The following is a 23,162-nucleotide window of genomic DNA, read 5'->3' as shown; positions in this document are numbered from 1 at the left end:
CCTATCTTTGGATGTCCCCTGTCCTCCAATGTGTAGAATCCCAATCTTCATGTATGTGTTGTGTATTAGGTATCAGATTGTTAAGGATTGGGTAAATACTAAAATTATTTGATTGCATCCTTCCTCATTCTTCACTCTCTTTCTCAAGTCGTGATTGTTGTCTTTCATGTTGCTGTAATAAACTTTAGCTAGCAGGACACTGTGTTCCCTAATTGGCAACATATCCAGTAATGAAGAACTTAATTCCAAGCAAATATGGTTGAAATTATTAGAGCAGAGGTATTTACAAGAAGGTTTTTAGTTTGTACTGGCTAACCTCTTTGTCAAAGCAGACAAGTCAGTGTGCAAGAAATATCAGGAGGAAAAACAGGGAAGAGAAGGAAGAATGAGGAATGAGAGGGGTGGGCTGAGAATGGCAGATATTATTAAAGTTGAAAGGGATAATTTTGAACATTTGTAATTTTGTTGACTATTCAGAGTTTTAAATTGTCTCATGTCGGTGCTGATGCTAAATTTTTTCTGTAAGGGAAAAAAACCACAAGTACACACACCCCTGCCTCACTGCACAGATCTTCATATAAAGTTTCACCTTTTGCATAGTGGCTGTAGAGGCTGAGCTTTTTAATGTGGTCAAGCAGAGTAGAAACTTGTTTTTATAGCCGTTGACAAAGCTGTTTGATAAAGGCAAAGAGCTTCTTATTTACCTTGGGGAACAAACAGTAACAGCATAATGGTATTTAACCTTATAACTCAGAAAATAGATGTGCTAGAAAAACAGCTCTAGCAATTACAGGTTCTGCCTAAGTGTTGCTGTAGATGTTGTGGTGCTGCACTCTTTGTTAAATGTTGCCTTTCAGGAAGTACTATTTTCATGTTTAAGAATATTTGTTTAACGTGGGTGAGCAACAAATATATAGCAGCAATTTATTAAAACTTATTTTTGTTTCCAAAAATTGAACAAAAATTATTATTTTTTCATTTGAATGGCATCTAGGCACAGCCTATTTTTTAGATTTGTACAATCAGTAAAGTGAGAGTTTACATGTCAGACATAGTGGTGCGTCAGTGAGATCAGTCCTTTAATGTAATAATGAGGCTTTGTTTCTGATGTCTGTATTAATCTATTTTGTGTTTCATGATTTAATGACAGTGCTTCTTTCATTACCTGTGTTTCTGTGGTAACCAAATATCCCATAATGGCTCTGTTATGATGCCAAAAAATGTTTCAATTTAAGCTAATCTATTCAATCTCAGATCATTATGCTGCAGTACTAGCAGGGATGACATTACAGCCCTTTTGGTTTTTTCAGGCTTATTTTGGTGCTGAGAAAAGGAAAAAAAAGAACAACTCTAAACAGACTGTTGTAAGAAGCCCTGGGATGTCCATGAATTCAGAAAAGCATTTATAGCTGTCTGGCATCTAACTCAAATATATTTTGTGATCTTGTGGTCCTCACAGCTGTATCCAACAATTGATTTTTACTTTGAAAAAACAGCAAAGTCCTTCTTTGATTCTTGTGTTCTGCTTTGATTCTTGTGTCCTTGCTCCATCCCATATGGATTTTGGATATCTTAAGTTTCCTCTACAAGAAACAACCATGCTAGCTTTTTGTAGCATATGGTCTTTCATGTTTAAATTTTTTTTTTATTCTTATTGATTAAATAATGTGATACTGATTACAACAGTTTGATTGTGATAATTTAATCAATAGACAGACCTCCACTTCTAGTGGCATAATTAAAGAATGTAGGATTATGTATTTGTGGTCTTAATACTGAAGGGCTTAACAGACACGTGAGCTTGACTCACCAGGGCTCTCGCAATCACCTGTAATTAAGCATCTGCATAACAGTTTGAAGAATCAGGTACCACATGTAATTTTTTCATTCTTTTTTGTCAAATCAGTGAGTGAAACAATGGGCTTATGAAGCACAGTTCCCTCTGGTGCAAAAAGAAGTAGCTAGTATTTCAGCAGAGTGCCTTGAAATCAGTACGTTATTATGCCTATTTTTTCACTGTCTATCTGCTCTGTATTCCTCCTAATTTCCCCTGAGATTCTCTCACACTGAAAAACTTCTGCCCTGATATGAACAAACTGATGCAGGAGTTATTTCATTGTTGTGTCCCTCCAAATTCCTGCTATGAAGGTACAACCAAGCCTCCTGATTTGATGAAATTAAGCAAAGCAAGAAACCCATTTATAATTCTTGCAACTGCAGCTAGTAAGTGTGTTTTGCTACTAGAACATGACAAGATAAACACCAGCAACAAAACTGAAACCCAAAAACTGAGAGAAATTGAGTGATTTTGCCTACATTGAATTAAGGAGATATATATTTTTTATAGGAACAGAAGATGAAATAAACTGTGTGGATATATTAAACATACTGAGTGCTGTAACTACAGTAAGAGCATAGGATACCCAGCAGATTGATTGTGAGTGTGCAATGAAGGCAGACTAAGTCACACTTGGGGAGTGTGGCTGATGGATAGACAGTGTCACTTGCTCTACCGAGAATGGGTGAGGCAGCACGTCTGAAGTTGCTCAGTCTCACTAATGCTGCAGCTCAGCTGCAATGCTCAGCTGGAGTCTCTGGCCTGGCAGCTGAGCACAGACAAATGGAGGCAAGTAGTGGCTGAGATTTTTTTTGGAAGTGGAAGGAAACGGAAGGGAGGAAGCTTTCTGCACATACTCCTTGCAGCAGGAAGTAGGTAAGTAAGTAGTTTGTATTTTTTCTCTTCTAGATCCCATGCCTAAAAACCCGGTCTAATGCTCCTGACCTTTCCATTATTCCATCCAAACTGTCCTTTCTGTCCCTTTCCTGCTCCTTTCCTACCCTCAGGGATGACTGAGCTAGCTAAAGAGACACTACGTCCTGCACCATTGTCCATCTGTTTCTCCATGAGGCTGCAGAATTGCTCCTCTCCACCAATGGTGATAGCCATCAGTTGTGGAGGCATCAAATCACAGCAAGAGTGTCCAGACACCAGGAAGACCAATTCTGATTCCTGTCCCTAAATGACACAGCAGAAAGAACTGAACTGATAAAACTACTTGCCTCAAATATCCCCATTCATTAACTACCCTACAATTGTATTAAGTTACAGAGAACTGATAAAAAAAACAGGAAAAGACCCACACTATTATATTGAGCTTTATATGCCACTATTGTTTTTATACATGCCAGGGACTGGTACCAAGCTTTTTTGTATGTAATAATCAGCAATGACATACCGATCTTAAGCAATAGAGATGTTACATGTCACATACTATAGCTAGCTCTTCTTCAAAGTTCAATGGTGAAAGAAACCAAGGAGATGGAAACAATTGTGTTTTGTTGACATTGCAGCATATTGCAAGTTTTTATTGCTGTAGTATCTGCAAATATTAGGAGTCAGGAATGCTTAGATGTTTATTATTGGATGTCTGAAAATGAACTTAAATTCATGATCAGTAGTTAAAGAATGTCATCACAGAACAGACTCTGATTTCCTGTAAACCTTGTTCTGTCCAGCTCTATTCAGTAAAACAGCCACAGTTTCTATCAGCTGAGCATATAAGCAAAGGCCTTCACATAACTCATCAATACTGTGCCATTTTCAATCTGTTTTGAGAGCACTTTTCTAAAACAGAACATTGTTATTCTTGCATTGAACATTTCTTGTGACTCAGTGGGATGCTATGTTTTTCCTGGAAAGAGCACTGGTAATGCAACATTACAAAAGACAACTGCAGAAGATTCACCCATTCACAATCCTTTGAGACCCATCCAAGTGCAAAATTAACTAGGATGTGCAGAACAAGATAATGAAAGATTAAATTTGTATTCTTCACTATCCATGACAATTAAATACTGGCCTATTTATTGAGAGAAGAATGCTGTTAGTAGAGCAGAAGCTTATCCTTCAAAGGCTGCCTTCTTTTGGCCAGCATCCCCTTGTTCATCAAGAGAAAACAGGCAGAGCTCTCCCTGAATCTCCCTTTTTGGCTGGACATTCATCTTCTGTTTATGCCCTTAAGACACAAAATTTAATATTGTCAAAGTTCACTGCTTTCTTTACAAGACAGCATGATGCAACATGTAAAAATACTTTCAGTTTTAAAATCTGACAAAAACATGCAGGCAACTCAAGCAGTGCCTACACAATGACCTGAACATGTTAAAAATGTGTGCTAAGGAATATTCACCTCTCCTGCAATTAGTAGCACATGGTCTGCTATTTTTAAAAGTATAGCTTTGCAACAGTTATACCATTTCCCTCATGACTTTACATTGTCTCATGCACTATTTGGATGTAGTGTGGAAATTTAAAGTGCAGTACATGGGTAATTTCAATTGTTAGACTACTATGCTCATCACAAGTGTAAGAGTGAAGAGCTTACACTGAGGTTCACAACACAGAACACAGTTTCCTTCTTCAACTGAATTATTTTGCTGCTTTAATAGTAAAACTAACAGGAGGAGCTGAAACTTCTATAAATGCACAAAAATATCACTGAAGGTGTTTCTCAACACACACTGAAGTATTTGTGTTCAAATTTGTTTCTCTTTTTGTAATCCGGGATAGAAAAGGAAGGTGACAAAGAAGCTGGTTTGATCCGTATTCTGTAAGTGATAAAAGCAGATGTCCAGATCAGCAGCAAAAGACTGTGCACTTAACTATACTGTAGAGGTGAAAAATAGGCATAAACGAGCTGCTGCCTTATCCACACATTTTCTGTTTGTCCTGTGAGCTACTGTCACAGCTGCAGCTGAGGCTCAAAGCACCAAGCAGCTTAGAAAGAGGCAAACTTAAGATGATGGTGGATTTTGCTGTACCTTGATCAGTCCCACCATACCTAATAATTTTACATTGTATGAATACAAACTATTATCAGACCATAACACAATCTTTGACTGCACTTGCAACAAATATTCAGGGGGACGAGTGACCAGAGTCAACAGTGGGCTTAGTCCACTGTGTAGTTGACATACTACAGACATATACAGGATCACATGGAAAATTGTGGTTTAGAAAGGAAAGAGGCCACCAGAAAGAGCATGAACCTTATGTTCACTGCTCCCAGCTGCAGTATAATACAGGGTTTGCAATGAGTCATGAAAGTTGACTCACAAAGTGAAGAAGTACTTGCAGTAGTAGCTGTACATTTTGCTCCTGCAACTTGCTAAAGTTTCTACCTTATACGAAGCATTGTTTTGTTCCTGCAGAAGATTATGACAAAATTGAATAATGTATTAAAAAAAAAAATACATTGCAAAGTCATTGATTGCAGTATTGCATTAATGGGAAGTGCCTGACCAGGTGTCAGGCACCACCAGTGTGGTGTCAATCTTACTGAATCAATTCCATGTAAATATGCCCAAAACCACTGCTTCACTCTCTTTTCTGGCAAACAGCCTTCCTTAAGCCTTATCTTTGTCATTCTCAGAGAAAATTCACAATAGTTAATCTGACTCCTTGGGATTCATCTCTTATTTTAGACAGGTGTAAGGTAGATATCTGGTTCTCAAATTCCCAGATTCCGTTTATAGTTGCTAGAGAGGAAGGGTCATTTTGGAGACCACTGTCCACTTCATTCTCAAGTCAATGTATATTTTTAGAGTGACTACTTTACTGCCCATCATTCCTTCTGGCATAACCTAAGCATCACCCTGTATCTCTCTATAATCTCTTGTTGCGGTCATATACTGCTATGGTCAGAGACCATCTTTTGTTTTTGTGTTGGTAGAGGCATTATCTGAATGGGATCAAAATTGAGGCTCTGTATGTTCCAGTCATGGGCATAAGAACAATAAAAGAACAAAGTACAGAATATACTTCCAGATAATTATATATCTCCTATCCGATGTCATCTAGTAATTTAAGGGTGTTTGTGTTTCCAGATGTAAGATGTACGAAAATAGGCAGAATTCAAACACCCGGTGCTCCAAGTCCTTCATTGCTGTGACATGGCCACCACAATTGCAAATCTGTGAGCAGGGAGAGGAGACTCGTTTATAACCTGCTCTGCTGTGGTTGATGAAAATAGCTGTGAGGTACAAATTCCTGAAACTCAGAGAAGAAATAGTGGCATAAAAGGGTTTTTTAATTTTCTGGGTAGACTGTAGCGACTAATCATATGTCAGTCTGGCTAAATAATGAAAAAAACCTTCTTCTCCTCAGGAAATTTGAATTTTTAGCCTGTCCAGGAGAAGTTTTATGAGCATGCTTTAAAAACATTAAAATGCATTTCTGCAATCCATACCCAATATTACATTCAGTCATTCATTTTAGTTTTATAGCATTCTTCATACAAGTGCCACAGAGGGTTTGACTGCAAAGCACATTTAATTAAAATACAGCTAAGTAAATAGGATTGGATTTTATAAACCACAAGACACCTATCATTTTAATCACATATGGAAATGTAGTCCATACACAAGAGGCATGCTGGAGGTTGCTATCTAGAGAAACTACAAAAACAATCCTGATTTTATTTTTACTGAATTTCACCAGAGATACTAAAAAAAAAATCAGATTTACTATAAAATATAGAGTGTTGAGCATCTGGTGCTTAATGTTCAGATATCTAAATACTGAAAAATTATTTTATGTGTGTAATAAAACAGCTGTAATAGTGGAGGGTTAATGCCAAATGTCTATTCCTCTTTCAGAAAAAAGAAAGAAAGAAATGTTCCAAAAAATATATGCTTTTCAACTTGGAACCTTTATCAGTGCAGTAATATTGCCTTCTACTTTTTTTTGTTTTCATAGGAATTATGTTGGTGTTTTAACTTTGCTACTTCTCTAGATATTACATTTATATATTCAGTGTGATGCACAAGAAATGAGACAGATAATTATGAGTAAGCTGAACCAGCTGCAAGTACAGATAAAGTAAATTCATTATGCCATAATGAGAAGGCTGTACATTTATAAAGGTTTATGTTGTATTGTGTTTTTATATCTTTGTAACAGTTCTGTAATGGTTTGCCCCTTCACCCCCCATTTTCTCCCGGTGGTTCCACCCCAAGCTTTCCCGCCTTTCCCTCAATGCCAATCTCCCTGAAAATGCTCAGTCATTCCCCTGTCCCTTCCCTGGTACCCTGTCCATCACTCGGCTCCTCATCCCATTCTCGCAGAATCTTCCACCTTGGGCATCGAGTGAGTGGACGAGGGCCAGGGGTCCCTCCCTTAAACTTCCCCCATTGGTTTATGTATCTGTCTGTCCTTCCGCCTTCCAGTCCCCCAGATCCCCCCATTGGTGAATGGGCATTCCTTCCCCCTGGTTACCGCCCTGGTACTTAAGATGTTGCAAAGGCCTCGAGGGCGCTTTTGGCTGTCAGGTACAATGGCATTTGGGGCTCCTCAGAGCTCGGATTAAACCTGAGACTTTTTCCCCAGCCTTGAGTCTCTTATTGCCTCCTCGGATGTCACCTCTCCTCCATACAAGGCAGACTGCGTAGCGCTCTCTCTTAGCCGCTCCCCAACTCTCCTCGAGAAACAGGGGAGTGTCCCCTGCTGCTGACTGTGCCTCTGCCAGGCAGGCAAAGCCAGGGAGCTCCAGGGTGGGCACAGTAGCAGTTTGGTGGCCAGTGCAAGGTCTGAGGACATCACCAGACCCTGTGGAGGAGATGGCCGGACGTCCTGTTGGATTTATTCTGCAGTGGCGTTTGGACTCCATCTCACGGCCAGCAAGCTACCCCAGGAGTAGCAGACCCCTTTTTGGTGGGTAGCACTCCTGGGGAAGGAACTGGTAGCCAGTTGGCACCACATGGTCAGTTCCACAAGGAGGGCACTACTCAGGACTTTTCTTTCCCTGCTGCCAGCATCGGAGTGGTGAGTATCTTCTCTCCCTCCTTTGTTCTCCCTTCGGGTGGGGTGGGGAGCTTTCTTTGCCCGCTTTTCTTTGGTACTTTCTTTCCCTATGTGTTTCTGGGAAGAGAGTCAACTTTTCTCCCTCTTTGGAGGATTTCGCTACTTCAGTAGCTGTTACTTTGCTGTGCAGCACCTTTTAGCAGGTGGCCAGCAGAAGGAGTTTCTCTATTCCTCTTGCTTTTTCCCTGAGTAGTGTGTTTTTAAGAGACAGATTTAACATCAGCCACGATGGGTACTCGGCTTTCTGTCTCGCAAAAGGGAGTCTATTATCAAGTTGTGGGTGTCCTTTTTAGGAATGGGATTCCGTTTCATAAAACAGAAGTTAAAGAGTTTGTTCAGTGGTTGTTCGTACATTTTTCTAATGTTTCGGCCGACCAAATTCATAATTTGGAGTTTTGGGATCTAGTAGATAGTGAGTTGTTGCGGCTAGGGGATTTCTCCCTTTCTAGGTTCGCTTTCCTAGCCATGAAAATTAAAAATAATTTCAGAGCCTCTTCTAAAATGCAGGAACAACCACCCAGGAGCAAACTCAACCCCAGTTCTCCCTGTCCTAGCCCTCTTCCCTCCCCCGTCTGCCCCAAACCGGGAATTCTAAAGGGAACAGCGCGGCAAGAGCTGCAGGGCTGCATTTGTCTCCCTGGTTCCCCACGGAATCCCCGAGACCCCCACCCGAGCAGTCCTGGCCAGACTGCTCAAGATCTTACCTGTCCCCCTACTTCTCCGCGTTGTACAGCCCCATCCCAAAAGTCCACCGTTTGTTTTAGTATCCCAGACCCTACCTTCCCTCAAGAAGTCTCCCCTGAAGCGCAAGATGGCGGACGCCACGTGGCGGTTCCTGCCACGTGCTCTTCTTCTCCCCATGAGGCGCAAAATGGCGGATGCCATGTGGCGGTCGCCACCACATGCCCTTCTTCTTCCCATGATCCTTTTCCTGCTCCTCCCCTAAACCCTTTCCTCCCATCAACCAACCCCTTCCTGTCTTATGACTCCTCCCCTCTTTCCAGCGACCCACCTTCCCTTCCAGTTCCTCCTATCTCCCCCCAAACCACACCCCGCCAGTTCCGCCCACTCCGGGATGTGTCAGTCATGTCTCTCCTCCCCGTGTCCTAGCCACACCCCCTCTGATGTAATCTCTTTTTTCCACAGTTCCCATGACCCCTCCTGTTCCCACGCTCGGGTTTCCGGGGAAGGGGGGTGCCTGGGAACCAGAACCCTGATTCTATCCTCGCTCTCAGTGCTGCTCCGGTCACCTATATCCCCAGGTGGGGCGTGGGGCGGGTTCCCCGGCCCCAGTGGTCCCCACTTGATTACCAGACCAAGAAGGAGCTCCACAAAGCTCAAAAAATTTTTGGTAGGGATGGCGAATATTTCAAGGGACTGTTGAAGGCCACTCTTTCGGGAAATGTTTTAACTTCTGTGGATCTCCGTACACTTTTCTCGTGCTTGCTATCCTCAACAGAGTTTTTAATATGGGAAGCAGTGTGGGAAAAGGAAGCACGGTCTGCTTTACCAATACTATGGGCTGACCATGACGTAGTGATGGATGTGGACAAGTTGGTGTTACCCATTGATCACCTTTGTGGGGAGGGGGAATGGGTGGAGGGGGAAAAACAAGCCATAAAAATACCTAGGGAGGTGCTCCAGGAGAGCATGAAGGCGGTGGAAAAGGCATTTCCCATTGATAATTACCTGTCTATAACTCAGTTTCCCTCTGAACTTTTTCAGAGGGAAAAGTTCCTTAAGTTCGTTGAGCGACTTCGCAGGGCAGTGGACCTTCACGTACAGGATACGGGAGTGCGGCAGGGAATCCTTACGGAGATCGCTCGACAAAATGCCAATGAAAAGTGTAAAGCTGCAATCCTGAGCCTGCCCCTCAACCCACCACCGACTCTGCAGTCCATGCTAGAAGTGTGCTCAAGGAAGTTCACAATCACATCCGCGGATCAACATCACAAACAGAGGGAACTGAGGAGGGTGGTGGCTGTCGACATCCCTGACCTGCCATCCAGCAGCCAGCCGCCACGCACTCCACGGACATTTAAGAGACCTCCCCCAGCAAACCCGCGGTGTCATCTTTGCAGGAATCCAGGGCATTGGATGCCCAACTGCCCATTGAGGCAACAGTTTTTTAACTTCAGGAAGGCCCAACAAAAACAAAAGGTTGCCTCCGAAGGAGGGCCATCAAAAAATTAAAAACTAAGTGCAGTGCCTCCCTGCATGATGATAGAAATGGGGCGGGGCCAAGAACATCTGCAGAGTCGGGGGGGAAACCAAATATTAACATTGCTTCTTCACCGGACTTGACTCACTCATACCAACCAAGACCTGTTTTAACCACTGATTCTCATAATGTGCCTTTCAGGTTGGCTCTGACAGAGCCCCTCCGTCTTCGTAATACCAAGTGGCATTTTGTGTCTATGAACCCCAAGGAACCTGGTACTTGGGGAGACAACCGTAGTAAGTATGTCGTCCTTGGGGACACCAAATATACACCTTTAGATATTCACGTCCTCCCAGGCCTCGTGTCATCACACCCGGGGAAACTCGTCCTTTGGCTGCGTTGTACTCACCCACCAGTGTACCTGCCCAAAGGCCAGGTCATCGCCCAGGCCATCCCAGTGCCTGAGCCTTCATGGAACCAGGGACAGAGGAAAAACACATATCATACCATTGCCTGGACTCAGATACTGGGGGCCGAAAAACCAAAGATCTCATGCGGGTTACACCGGGGGGGGAGTACAAAACCTTAGTTGGACTCCTAGACACGGGGGCAGATGTGACTGTCATTCCCTCCCAGGAATGGCCATCACATTGGGAGTTGCAAGATGTGGCTGGACATATACAAGGTGTTGGGGGCATTCAATTAGCAAAACAAAGAGTGTCTGCGGCGTTCTCTCTTTCTCCCCAGTCCGGGGCAGCTCCAACGCTCTCCGACTTTGCCTCCCCCCGGACTTCCGGGTTCGCCGCTTCTCTCTCACGTGCCACTGGCACCGGCACGCAGGTTGGGGTCTGCTGGGTTCTGTCACCCGCGCTACGGGATCCGAGGCAAAGACAGAAGGAATGTCCAAATCACCCATGAGGAGAGCAGGAAGGTTTTATTGTCGCTGAGAGCTGCAGTGGGGGGGTAGCAACCCGCGCTTCCCACTCCACGTGGGGGAAATGGCGCCAAACCTGTGAGGGAGTGGGATGATATAGGGGATGTGATAGGGAGGGCAGACGCCACCCCCCGAATCCATGCAGGTGACACGATGATGACGTAGGACAGCGACCAACCAGAGAACCCCGCAGGGGCGGGCACTGAGCCTCAGGCTGAGTGGGATTGTGGGGATGGGGCGGCGGACACGGGGTTTCCCGGGGCCGGACAGGGGAGTGGTTACAGGAGCGGCAGAGGGGATGGCCCCCAACAGCAGGCAGCATGGGGCCAGACACCATGGTGGAGGGGAACGACACGGGGGAAGCACGGGGGTGCACAGGCCTCGGCTAGCTAACACAAATAAGAACCCCTAAAACCCAATTCCAGGATGCAACAAGCGTCGTCCAAATTGAGAGGCTGAATGGGCAATTGGCCTCTGTACGCCCATTCGTTTTACATTATACGGAACCTTTGTGGGGGAGAGACCTGATGGCGCAGTGGGGGGGTCAGAATTGACATCCCAGAGACCCCCCAGATTTTTCAGGCAGTGGTCACTGAAAAGTGCGCTACCCAGAAACTCAATTGGAAAACAGATTCACCAGTCTGGATAGAGCAATGGCCGCTCAATAAATAAAAATTAAAGGCGCTTGAGGAGGTCGTAGACAAGCAGCTAAAGAAGGGGAATATCCAGGAAACAACATCTCCCTGTAATTCCCCCATCTTTGTAATTAAAAAGCCAGGCAAAGATGAATAGTGGCTCCTCCATGACCTCCGTCAACAATGTAATAGAAGACATGGGCTCTCTCCAGCCAGGAATGCCATCCCCGACAATGCTCCCCCAAACCTGGAATCTGGCCGTGATTAAGAACTGCTTCTTTCAAATTCCCCTTCACTCTGACGATGCCCCACGCTTCGCCTTCTCGGTTCCCACCATTAACTGAGAACCCCCAAGGAAGAGATACCACTGGCAAGTTCTTCCTCAGGGAATGAAAAACAGCCTATGTATTTGCCAGTGGTACGTCTCTTCCTTGCTGTCCCCAGTCCGTGCAGCCGTGAAGGATGCCATCATCCTTCATTACATGGACGATATCCTTGTGTGTGCCCCAAATGAAGACATACTTACCCACACGCTTAACCTAACAATCAATTCTTTGGTTGTTGCAGGGTTCGAGCTCCGTGAAGACAAGGTTCAGAGGATGCCACCTTGGAAGTCCCTGGGCCTGGAGATTGGGAAGCGGACCATTGCTCTGCAAAAATTGGCCATCAAGATTAACATCAGGACTTTGGCTGGTGTCCAGCAACTGTGTGGCTCTTTGAACTGGGTGAGGCCTTGGCTGGGTATTTCCACCGAAGACCTAGCCCCCCTTTTCAATTTATTAAAAGGAGGAGAGGAGCCTAGTTCTCCTAGGACCCTTACCCAGGAAGTGGGGGCTGCACTGGAGAAAGTGCAGGACATGATGTCTGCCAGGCAGGCCCACTGTTACCAACCAGGCCTGCCCTTTAAATTCATCATTCTCAGTAAGCTACCACACCTCCATGGGGTGATCTTCCAATGAGAGGTCACCCAAGTAGGAAGAAGGACCAGGACTGGAGGGACCCACTCTTAATCATAGAGTGGGTCTTCCTCAGTCACAACAGGTCCAAAAGGATGACACGGCCACAAGAGCTGGTGGCAGAGCTGATCCAGAAAGCAAGGGTCTGGATCAGGGAGTTGGCAGGGTGTGACTTTGACTGCATCCACATTTCGTTAAAATTAGAATCGGGCCATCTATCCAAAGCAATGTTGGAACATCTGCTTCAGGTAAACGAAGCACTGCAATTTGCATTGGGCAGTTACACTGGTCAAATTTCAATTCATCGACTAGCCCACAAAATTTTCAATTTGGATATCCAACTTACATTGTCACTAAAACCTATTCAGAGCAAAACACCTCTAAAGGCACTGACAGTGTTTACAGATGCGTCAGGGGCATCTCACAAGTCAGTTGTGACCTGGAAAGATCCTCAGACTCAGCAGTGGGAGGCAGATGTTGCCGAGGTGGAAGGATCACCTCAAGTAGCTGAGTTGGCTGCTGTTGTCAGAGGTTTTGAGAGGTTCTCTGAACCATTTAATTTGGTCACAGATTCGGCCTATGTAGCAGGTGTAGTGTCCAGAGCAGAGAGTGCAATCTTACAGGAAGTCTCCAACATGGCATTGTATGAGTTGCTCTCAAAACTGGTAAAATTGGTCTCCCACTGAGAGCAACCATTTTAGGTGATGCATGCCAGGTCACACACCGACCTGCCAGGGTTCATCGCTGAGGGTAATCGAAGAGCTGATGCCCTCACAGCACCTGTACAGGTGGTCCCACTTCCAGATGTGTTCAGTCAGGCCAAAACCAGCCACCAGCTCTTCCATCACAATGCACATGGCCTGGTTCATCAGTTCCATCTGACCCACGAACAGGCCAGGGCCATTGTGACCACATGTCCCAGCTGTCAACAAAATTCTCTCCATTTCCTGAGCTGAGGAGCAAACCCTAGGGGTTTGAAAAGCTGTGAAGTGTGGCAAATGGATGTAACACACATCCAGTCATTTGGCAGATTCAAATATGTTCATGTCTTAGTAGATACTTTCTCTAGTGCAGTCTACGCTTCAGCCCACACAGGAGAGAAGGTTTCTGACACCAAAAAACACCTGATGCAGGCCTTCTCCATGCTGGGCATCCCCAAAGTCATCAAAACAGACAACGACCCAGCGTACAAGTTCAAGGAGTTTCGGAGCTTCCTGCAACAATGGGGAATAGAGCACAAAACTGGCATCCCCTATTCCCTGACAGGCAAAGCCGTGATGAGAGGGCCCACCAGAGCCTAAAAAGGGTTCTTCATTAATAGCAACAGGCAGTGAAGGTGGAATCCCCTCAAGTGCAGTTGTCCAAAGCACTGTTTACCATCAATGTCTTAAACTGCACATACAAGAACTTGAATCCACCTATTACCAGGCATTTCCTGGAAAGTAGTCAGACCAGCCAGTCCTGGTAAAAAACCCAGAAACATGGGAGAGGGAGGGACCCTACAAAATGATAACCTGGGGGAGGGGATACGCCTGCGTGTCCATCTCCTCAGGTTTGAAGTGGGTCCCTTCCAAGTGGGTGAAATCTTAAGTTCCCAAAGTATCCAGGTCCAGGACCACGGCACAGGTGGCCAGCACTTGCTGGAGGAGGATGAGACGTTGCACCCTTTAAATCCCTAACTCCTCCCTCTATCCTAATGTCTTTTGTTTACAAGATTCCTTTCAGATTTCGCTGATCTGGACCCAGCCAGCATGAACATCAAGTTGAGCCCCTTCAGCTCCTTCAGCTGCTGCTCCTGCTCAGCACATTCCATCTCAGTGAGACTGTAGATTCAGACTAGCTGACTGGACTCTTTAAAGGATGGGACTCTCGGGTTGGGTCGGGTCAATTTTAAAAACTTAACCTTTAATTTTGCTTGTTAAGTTTCCCCTCCTTCCTTTTTAAAACAAAAGGAGGAGTTGTTGTATTGTGTTTTTATATCTTTGTAACAGTTCTGTAATGGTTTGCCCCTTCACCCCCCATTTTCTCCCGGTGGTTCCACCTCAAGCTTTCCCGCCTTTCCCTCAATGCCAATCTCCCTGAAAATGCTCAGTCACTCCCCTGTCCCTTCCCTGGTACCCTGTCCATCACTCGGCTCCTCATCCCATTCTCGCAGAATCTTCCACCTTGGGCATCGAGTGAGTGGACGAGGGCCAGGGGTCCCTCCCTTAAACTTCCCCCATTGGTTTATGTATCTGTCTGTCCTTCCGCCTTCCAGTCCCCCAGATCCCCCCACTGGTGAATGGGCATTCCTTCCCCCTGGTTACCGCCCTGGTACTTAAGATGTTGCAAAGGCCTCGAGGGCACTTTCGGCTGTCGGGTAAAATGGCATTTGGGGCTCCTTGGAGTTCGGATTAAACCTGAGACTTTTTCCCCAGCCTTGAGTCGACTCCCTTATTGCCTCCTTGGATGTCACCTCTCCTCCATACAAGGCAGACAGTGTAGCGCTCTGTCTTAGCCACTCCTTAAATCTTCTTGAGAAACAGATGAGTGTCCCCTGCAGCTGACCATGCCTCGGCTGGGCAGGCGAAGCCAGGGAGCTTCAGGGTGTGCACAGCGACAGGTTTGTATACTGTGTTTGTGTCTGGGGTTTTTAAGCTGTGATGCCTGCAACTGTGAGACATGCAACAAGGTTTTCATGCCTGTCAGACTGCTATTGCCACTCTGGACTCCAGAGTGCAGCCTGCTAGTGGACTTCATGGCAGGGCTTTGTGACTTCAGCTGAAAATCTGCTTGGAGTAGTGAATATCTCACAGCAAGACAATAAGTGCTTAGCCACTGTAGCCCTGATCCTAAGAAAATTCATCTTGCTAGGAATAATAATTAACACAATTTATTAAATGGATGTTTCATGGTACAAATGACACTTTGAATATGAATTACAAACCCTATAAACAAAACATAAGCCCCTTGTCTGTGAAGGGAAAAGTATTAAAACTACTGATTAAATTGCTTCTTGAAAGGTAAATGGAAAGCTCAGTGCATTTGCTGACAGCTACTCTTGTTGTCATAAAATAATTTTGACATTTAAATGTCAAAAGATATGCTATTCTTACAAGACTTTAATTGTCTTTGATCATTCTGGTATTTTTGTCTGTGTCTTTCAGTGCTTTAATTTCAGTGTGGATTTATATCTGATGCACTAAGTCCAACATTAACCCAATATACTTTGCAACATATTGGAAAAATGGTGATCCTTGCAACTTCTTTCCTTGCATGCATTTTAGTCGCTTCCTTCTTCCTTCCCTGACTTCCTGTCCACCACAGCTCTTTCATTCTGTTTCCATGAGCTTTGAAGTGAGAGTTGTGGATCACCTCAGATGATGAGTGTTATCACACCCTTCTGCCTTGTCTATTTAGGGTGTGGTTTTTTGGCAAGGACTCTGTTTCATCCTTACACTTTATTCCAATAACCAGAATTATGAATGCTAATTAGTTTTCAGGGCTAAATATAGCATAATACTGTTTTGACAGAGATGGGTTTATGCATTTGTGTGGGGGGAAAAGGTCTGACTTCAGTTCATGGAATGCTTTATAAGTTCCTTAAAGTGAAATTGGGTGAATTCTTCCTCCCATGTAACTTAGGCATCTAAACAGTCAACAAAGATGTGCTTACCTTCACGAGTGAAGAAAATGCTAAAGGTTATCCTGAATGCCTGGAGACAGGTGAGAGGAATGTGACCCAAGGTCCCCATCCAAAAAGTTTTTTTGGCTGGTTTTCTGTTTTTTGTTTGTTTGTTTGTTTGTTTGTTTTTTGTTTTTTTTTTGTTGGGTTTTTTTTTTTCCAGAAAGAATTCAAGAGCAACTAGCTCTATCACAAATGAACTTTACGTGTACTGTTTGGTACGCATTCAGGGAAAGTAAATTTCTGTCTGAGCTAGACCTGGGGTCTCAGATACTCAGGATGGTGCTCTATTTCTTCGTACTTTTTCTTTCAGTACTTTTAAAAACCCTTAATCCAAGGGCCTAAAAAGGAAATATATCCCCTCTAGTGTGTTCTCTCATTAGTACTACTTATACAGCTTTCACCATCATTTCATTCCACTTCATTTAAATAAAATATGGCCTCTGTAACCAAGAAGATAATTAGTAGCTGGTGGAAGCTCATTTGTAATTATATTGAGTTGAAACTGATAATTATTACATTACTTTATATGTGCAATGTTTTCCTTCCAAATCCCCTCTGCTTCCCTCAAATTTTGCAGCACATTTGCAATCACTGTTGTGGGAAATGGATGAGATTCCAGCAGATCCTTGTTACCTTTCTTTCACTGCACAAAAAGGAAATAGTTCCTCAGCTTGTGAGGAGACCATCCTCTAAATTATACTGTTTAATCAGAGACAGTTTATTACTGGGTTTCATCCTAGAGCATCTTGCTTTGACACTGACAGAACTTACTTAAATGATACAGGTTTGTTTTAACTTTGTGGTAATTAAATGGAAATTTTTTAGTAATGGAATGTTTCCTCCGGTCCCCTAAAGGAAAGCTTCAGTCTTATTAACAATTTCTGGTGACAAACACTGGGATGTGCTACTAGTTGTACTTCTTATATGGCTTTGGGGGAGACTGGCTATTTAGTGAAAGATGAAAGGAAAGCACGGACACCAAGATGCACCTCAGCGAATCTCTGTACTAATTGACACAGTGTACTCTCTTTTAAAAGGCAGACTTTGCCTCTCCTCTCTCAGTGCATTCCCTAAGGTCTCTGAGGTTTCATGCAGAGCCTGGGGACATTTCTGGGGGTTACACTTTGATGTGTTAGCACCACTAAATAGTGTCCTAAGAATCACAGCTACGGGGGGGGGGGATTCACTCTTCTGCGCTGACCTCCTGCAGGAAACTGCTTGTTCAGCAGCAGAATGAATCAACCTAGGGCATCTCTGTGAAACAGCCAGGCAAGCCTAGGCTTGAAATTCCCTGCCTCTATGTGCTAACTTCTCTTTATTAAAGGAAAACAGAAATTATCAGTCCTTAAACATGGCAGCTCTCTGAATGTTTTCCTGATACTTTTGCTGCCAGAAATTTCCATGTGAACAGGTGTGGAAATTGACAGCAATGCATGAGAATATCTTGCGGCGTGGGTTTTCGCTCTCCCTGGCTGCACGCAGCTCTTGGGAGCCCAGCTGTGGCGTAGCTTCCACGTGCTGCCGGGGTTTGCTGCCGCAGGTTCCCGGACACGGCTCCGTGTCTCGGGTGCGTGGGCTGGCCAGCCTCTGTTACTGTGCGCTAGGGATCCGGTAAAGAGGTAAGGAATTTGTCCATTTACTCCGTGCTTGGCAGGAATGGTTTATTGAACACGTGGCGCGGTTCGATGGAAGGATGTGACTGCTCCCGTCACCCGCATGGGAGAAAATGGCGTCTGGGTGCCGGCGGGGTAGGATTTTATGGAGGGGCGGGGCGAGAGGATCCACGGCCTGCCAGCCAATAGGGGCGGCTGCCGTGGCGGTGACGCCAGCAACAGCGACCAACCAGAGAACCCCGCAGGGGCGGGCACCGAGCCTCGGGCTGAGCGGGATCGTGTGGATTGGGGTGGCCAGCACGGGGTTTCCCAGGGCTGGACGGCAGGGTGGTTACAGGAGCGGCAGAGGGGGAAGATCCAGCAGCAGGCAGAGTGGGGCCAGAAACCACGGGGGGGAAAACAATACGGGGGAAGCGCGGGGGTACAGAACTTGACTTATTTTAACATAAATTAAAAACCCTAATCTAAACCCAAACTCCAGGATGCAACAATATCTCCCATGCCTTTTATTATGTTTTTCTAGACTGTGCCCAGATCTCTACAAATAGCTCTCTACAAAGTTCTTCCCCACTTGTCACTACCTTCTTTAAAAATGTTGACAACAGAGCTCCAAAAGCTTTTGCAGATGGTATGTGGAGAGGCAACAGCACCTTCCTCCTCCTGTTTGATACCATTTGCCCTACAAGTTATCACATTGCACTCATTCATTACCATGATGCACAATGTTTTTTTTCTGTGTCTTTACATTGAAGAAAAAAAATGGCTTAGTGTAACTGCGGCATCAGTTTCTCCTTGAATGTTTCTGACAGGTGGGATTCATTTTGAGATTAAGACGGATCAATCTAGACTGATAAATTTAGTGCCCAGTGGTGTCTGCAGAGGAGAATTCAGAGTTAGTGGAGATGTGAGATGAAATTCAGGTGACCATCATGAAGGATACAATTCATTCACAAGACAGGACATTAATGCCACTTCCCATGTCCTCAGGAATCTTGTCTGGTGCTGCTCTACAAGGGCAGTAGTCTCCCAGCAGTCCATATGACATCAAGCATGCCTAGAGACATATCAAATGCCTCTGCAAGCCCACGTGTGGGCAGCTGACTCATCCTCTAGAAGTCTGTTTTACCATGAGCTGAAGTGCTTTCTGGGCTTCCTTGCCTGTAATAGGATTTTAGACATCTATAGACACCTACATGGAGACATTTAAAGTTTCCTAGTCTGAGATTGACTTGGGCCCGAAGGCTCAGTTTAGTTGCCTGAAAACAGATATTTACCAATTCTTCAGTCTTAGGTCAGCTTGCCCTACTTTTTTCTCTAATTGCTGTTAGGGCCACATGATGGGAGACTGTGCAGGGAGAGAGACTCTAATGGTTTTGATCCCTGAGGTGCAAGATGCCTGCAGTTCTCTCAGTTTAAGAACTTCTAGCTTTTAACAGTTAAAAAGTTTAAATTTTTCAGACTTGCCAAGGAGCTAGGAGCTATTCCATGAAGGCTGGAAGATTTAAGTACATCTTTCAGTTTTCTCCCAAGACAAGGACCTCATGTATCTGTTGAATGCAGCTGCCTTCAGATCTTCATTGGCTGTGGTGTCAGCAGTGTCTGGTGTCAGGACCAGTGCTGGGACTTCCCTTGCACATGGTATGCTGCATAAATAATGTGTCTTGGGTATTTTAACATTCCAGGTACATGACTCCGATTTTCAGGAATACCAGTATGATCATCTTTTGAAACGAACAATGCTGATTCCTTGTGTCTATATCTGGGGCCACTAATGTTGGTCTGTACAATAGAAATCAACTTCATATCTCTCTACCAAATGCTACCATAATCTTTGGTCTTTGTGGTCTTATTAAATAGTGCAAAATTACATTATACTCCTCTCTCAAAGTTCCTTTCAAAATAAGAGCAGTAAGATTCTTAAGATTAATACTAAGATATATGTCAATCTTTTAATTTTTGCTTGGGCTGTGAAATATTTTTATTTAGATTTAGAATTAGAATTAGGAATAATTTTGAATTCAGAATTACATGCAGAAGAAACACAGAACTTGAGAACTATAGGATTTGGATTACAACTCCCTTTTCTAGGTTTTGAGATAATGTTCTGTAATGTTTTACAGACAATTTAATATATTACATGCTTTCCTTTTCATTTCTACAGTTTATTTGTTGACATTTATTTATGAATGTCTAAAGCCAAGATGCTTGAGTGCAGGGAAGATAAAAGCCATTGTCATTAAAGCTGCCACACATTCTTTTTCACATTGTATTATAGGCTCTTTAGGCCATAGAAGCATGCTAAAAGAGACTGTAAAGATGTTGTATCTGATGCTTCTACCATTTCATATAAAAGCTTATGGGCTGTACAGCTCAGCTGGTGGTCCCAGGTGCATGTGCACTTCATTTCAGGAGGTATCATTAGGAAAACTGTATTATGGGTATAATAATTGCAGGAGAAAAAACATTGCTATAATGGGAACTGTAGTATTATTCACTTTTTAAAATTCTTTTTTATCCAAGTTGTTGTCTTAATAGTGCCTTTCATAGATACATTAGATTAGCATACTCGCAATGGGATCCATCTGCCAAAATGTAAGACTAAAAATCAGACATACAATTCCAAGTTAGTCATCCTAAACTATACTGCCCTTTGAGAGATATACACAGCTACAGAGGAATATTCAGACTTAACTCTTATTTTATGATAGGCTGAATAGCTTTTTAAATGTAGCTATCCCTCATTTCTTCAAAGGGAATATAAAAGTACAAGTTTACGTTCAGGTATGCACTCTTAAGTTAACTGGAATATTAAATTTGGACAAATGAATTCTTGGTTGACTGTAACTAATGATTATTTTGTTTTTATAAAAACTTTCCCCAAATAATCCATTTTTATTTATATAGCACCATAGAAATTAAATTTTATCATTTATCCCAGGAAAAGTGGCAAAATACAAGAGTTTTACGGCATGGCAGCACAATGGCAAATGACCTGATCTCAAGGATTTTTTTCTTGATCAATGTCACAAGGGAACAGAAGGAAGCAAGGCATCCTCTTTTCAAAGGTTTGGAATTGGCTATGCTTCTCCCTAGGGTTACGGCTTTGGGAGGAAGCCCAGCCCAGAGCTGCTTATTTGACTTCATAGTTCTGCTGGGGTGCATGGTGGCTTTGCAGGACAAATGCCATTTCCTGTCCCTGTGGCTGTTCTTGTGTTTCTCTCACTCTTCTGATGAACATGCAAACTGTTTTCAAGAACATGAGGCTGGGGAGCACATGCTGCTGTGCCAGGCATACAGTGTAACAAAGAAAAGGAGTCATTTCCTTAGACAGAGAGGAGAGATGTGAAATTCTGGCAGAATAAGTGCTCTCTTGCACTGATAAAAATCAGACTGTCTTTGTCTTTGTCCTCTGTGGTTTTACATATTTATGGAGACAAGGATCTTGGTTTATTCCTTTGCACTGTCAGCTACAGTTAGCATCCCTAACTGATATTATCTTATTTTGTTTTCATGCAAATAGACAAAAGCATGTTCCTTCCTAATAAGCAGAAGCAATTATACTTTAGATGAACCATGAATGCTGCAAATTTTTTTTCTGTGTGGTTTTTAGGTACAGGTCACAAATAGGCTAAAGAAGTTTGGCATTGGTTTTGAGACCTGCAGGTGGGACCAGAGAGTAAATACAGACACCTATGGCATGTCTTAGGGTAGGGAGAGTTGTCTGTGAGCTAGCCTGGGCCCTGCTGAATTACAATGTCTGCTATAGAAAGCCTGAATTCTGCTCTTTTTCAAAATAGTTTATAGGAATACTGGTTTATTTTCAGTCATTTGAAGTGTGTTGTCATAGTTGTGTAGTGAATCATGCTGCCTAAAAATACTTCCTCTGTATTAATGTAATGTAGTTTCAATCTTATATAATGTTATATAAGGCAGTTGAACCAACACATCTCCAAAGTCATTAGTTCTTCAACTAGTTATAGATACGCTGTTTGGAAAAAAAAATCTTTTCTCACAGTTTTTAAAATTTTTTCAAGCAAAAATATTAGGATGGGGTGCTGGCTTACTGCTGCCTGAAGAGGCCTGTGCTCTGCTCTGCCTTTGCCAACACCATAGCATTTCAGTTGCAAAACTGAAGTCAAATGCTCGCTTGGCTCAGCGAACCAGGAGCAGTTCCAAATGCCCAGGCTGTGTAGCATTCAATTTATGCAAAGTGTTAGTGATGGTATCTAAGATATTAGAACCTTTGCTTTCATTTTCCAGAGAAACATCATCAATTTTCTCTGGAAGACAGAATGCCTTTAATTACCATTTCAGTATAAGTATTTTTGCAATATTTGGTCCATGTCACCCAGGAGGTAGAGGGTATAAATTAAGCCATGTCTCTTTTATCCCAAACTAATATGTTTGAACTGAGCTAGCCTGCTATCCTTGAAGACATATTTTATGGTCCCTTCTGTGAAAGCCTTAGAGAAAATTGCAATCCAATACTATACCTATATCTTTAAATAAATCTTACTCTGGTTTACAGCTATAAAAGGATGGAAACAGAAGTTCTGTTAGTGTGAGAAGGTATATTTACCTTGAGATTAAAAAATATTTTCACCTGAATAAAATGCACTAAAATTCAGGAGCTACCAGTTTTGGTACCCTACATTAGGGACACGGCTGTAGCCAGTGACAAAAAACCAGCTGTTTAAATGGGTGCCCCCAACAGCTGGTTTGCCATGCTGTTGTGAAAACTGTTATTTGCCACCTTACTGATATATTTCTTCTTCTTCCTTTTGAAAAACGGTGATGGCCCTGTCCATGCTGATGCATCCTTTTCCATAGGCAGATGATTCACTCATCTGATTTCCCCTCTGAATATTGCTTTTAAATCCAAGTGCTCTGATCTCTCTGAATCAACCTTCCCTAGGCTTCAGGCTCTACAAGGAGGACAGTTATGGTCCCTTTATGGTATAATACTTCTGATTTATTTTTAATTTTTTTTCTGAAGATAAATATATCTTTTATGATATAAATAACTCTTTAGAGTTGAAGTTTGGATAAAAAATCCTAGCTGCAAAAACCTTCAAGTAGATCCAGGAATTTTTATAAAGTAGGAAGTAAAAGTGCTTGTAAAGTAATTTTTAGAACCAGCTAGTCCAAACAAATTTGGCCTCCTTTTGTTCAAGCCCACAAAGCAGTTTTTTGGTTTTTTTTTAAACAGTATCCCATTAGTAAAATATTGAAAACTATGTTCCTGGACACTGTTCTCTCAAGAGCTTGATACCTTGAACTGAGGCCAGCATCATTTGTCTAAGAAGCTCAGATCTGGTGCTAATAGCAGTGCTAC

The sequence above is a fragment of the Vidua macroura genome, chromosome 2, assembly GCF_024509145.1.
Source record: "Vidua macroura isolate BioBank_ID:100142 chromosome 2, ASM2450914v1, whole genome shotgun sequence".
Taxonomy (NCBI): Eukaryota; Metazoa; Chordata; class Aves; order Passeriformes; family Viduidae; genus Vidua; species Vidua macroura.
The sequence above is the reverse complement of the archived record's forward strand: the minus strand, read 5'-3'. Positions refer to the sequence as shown.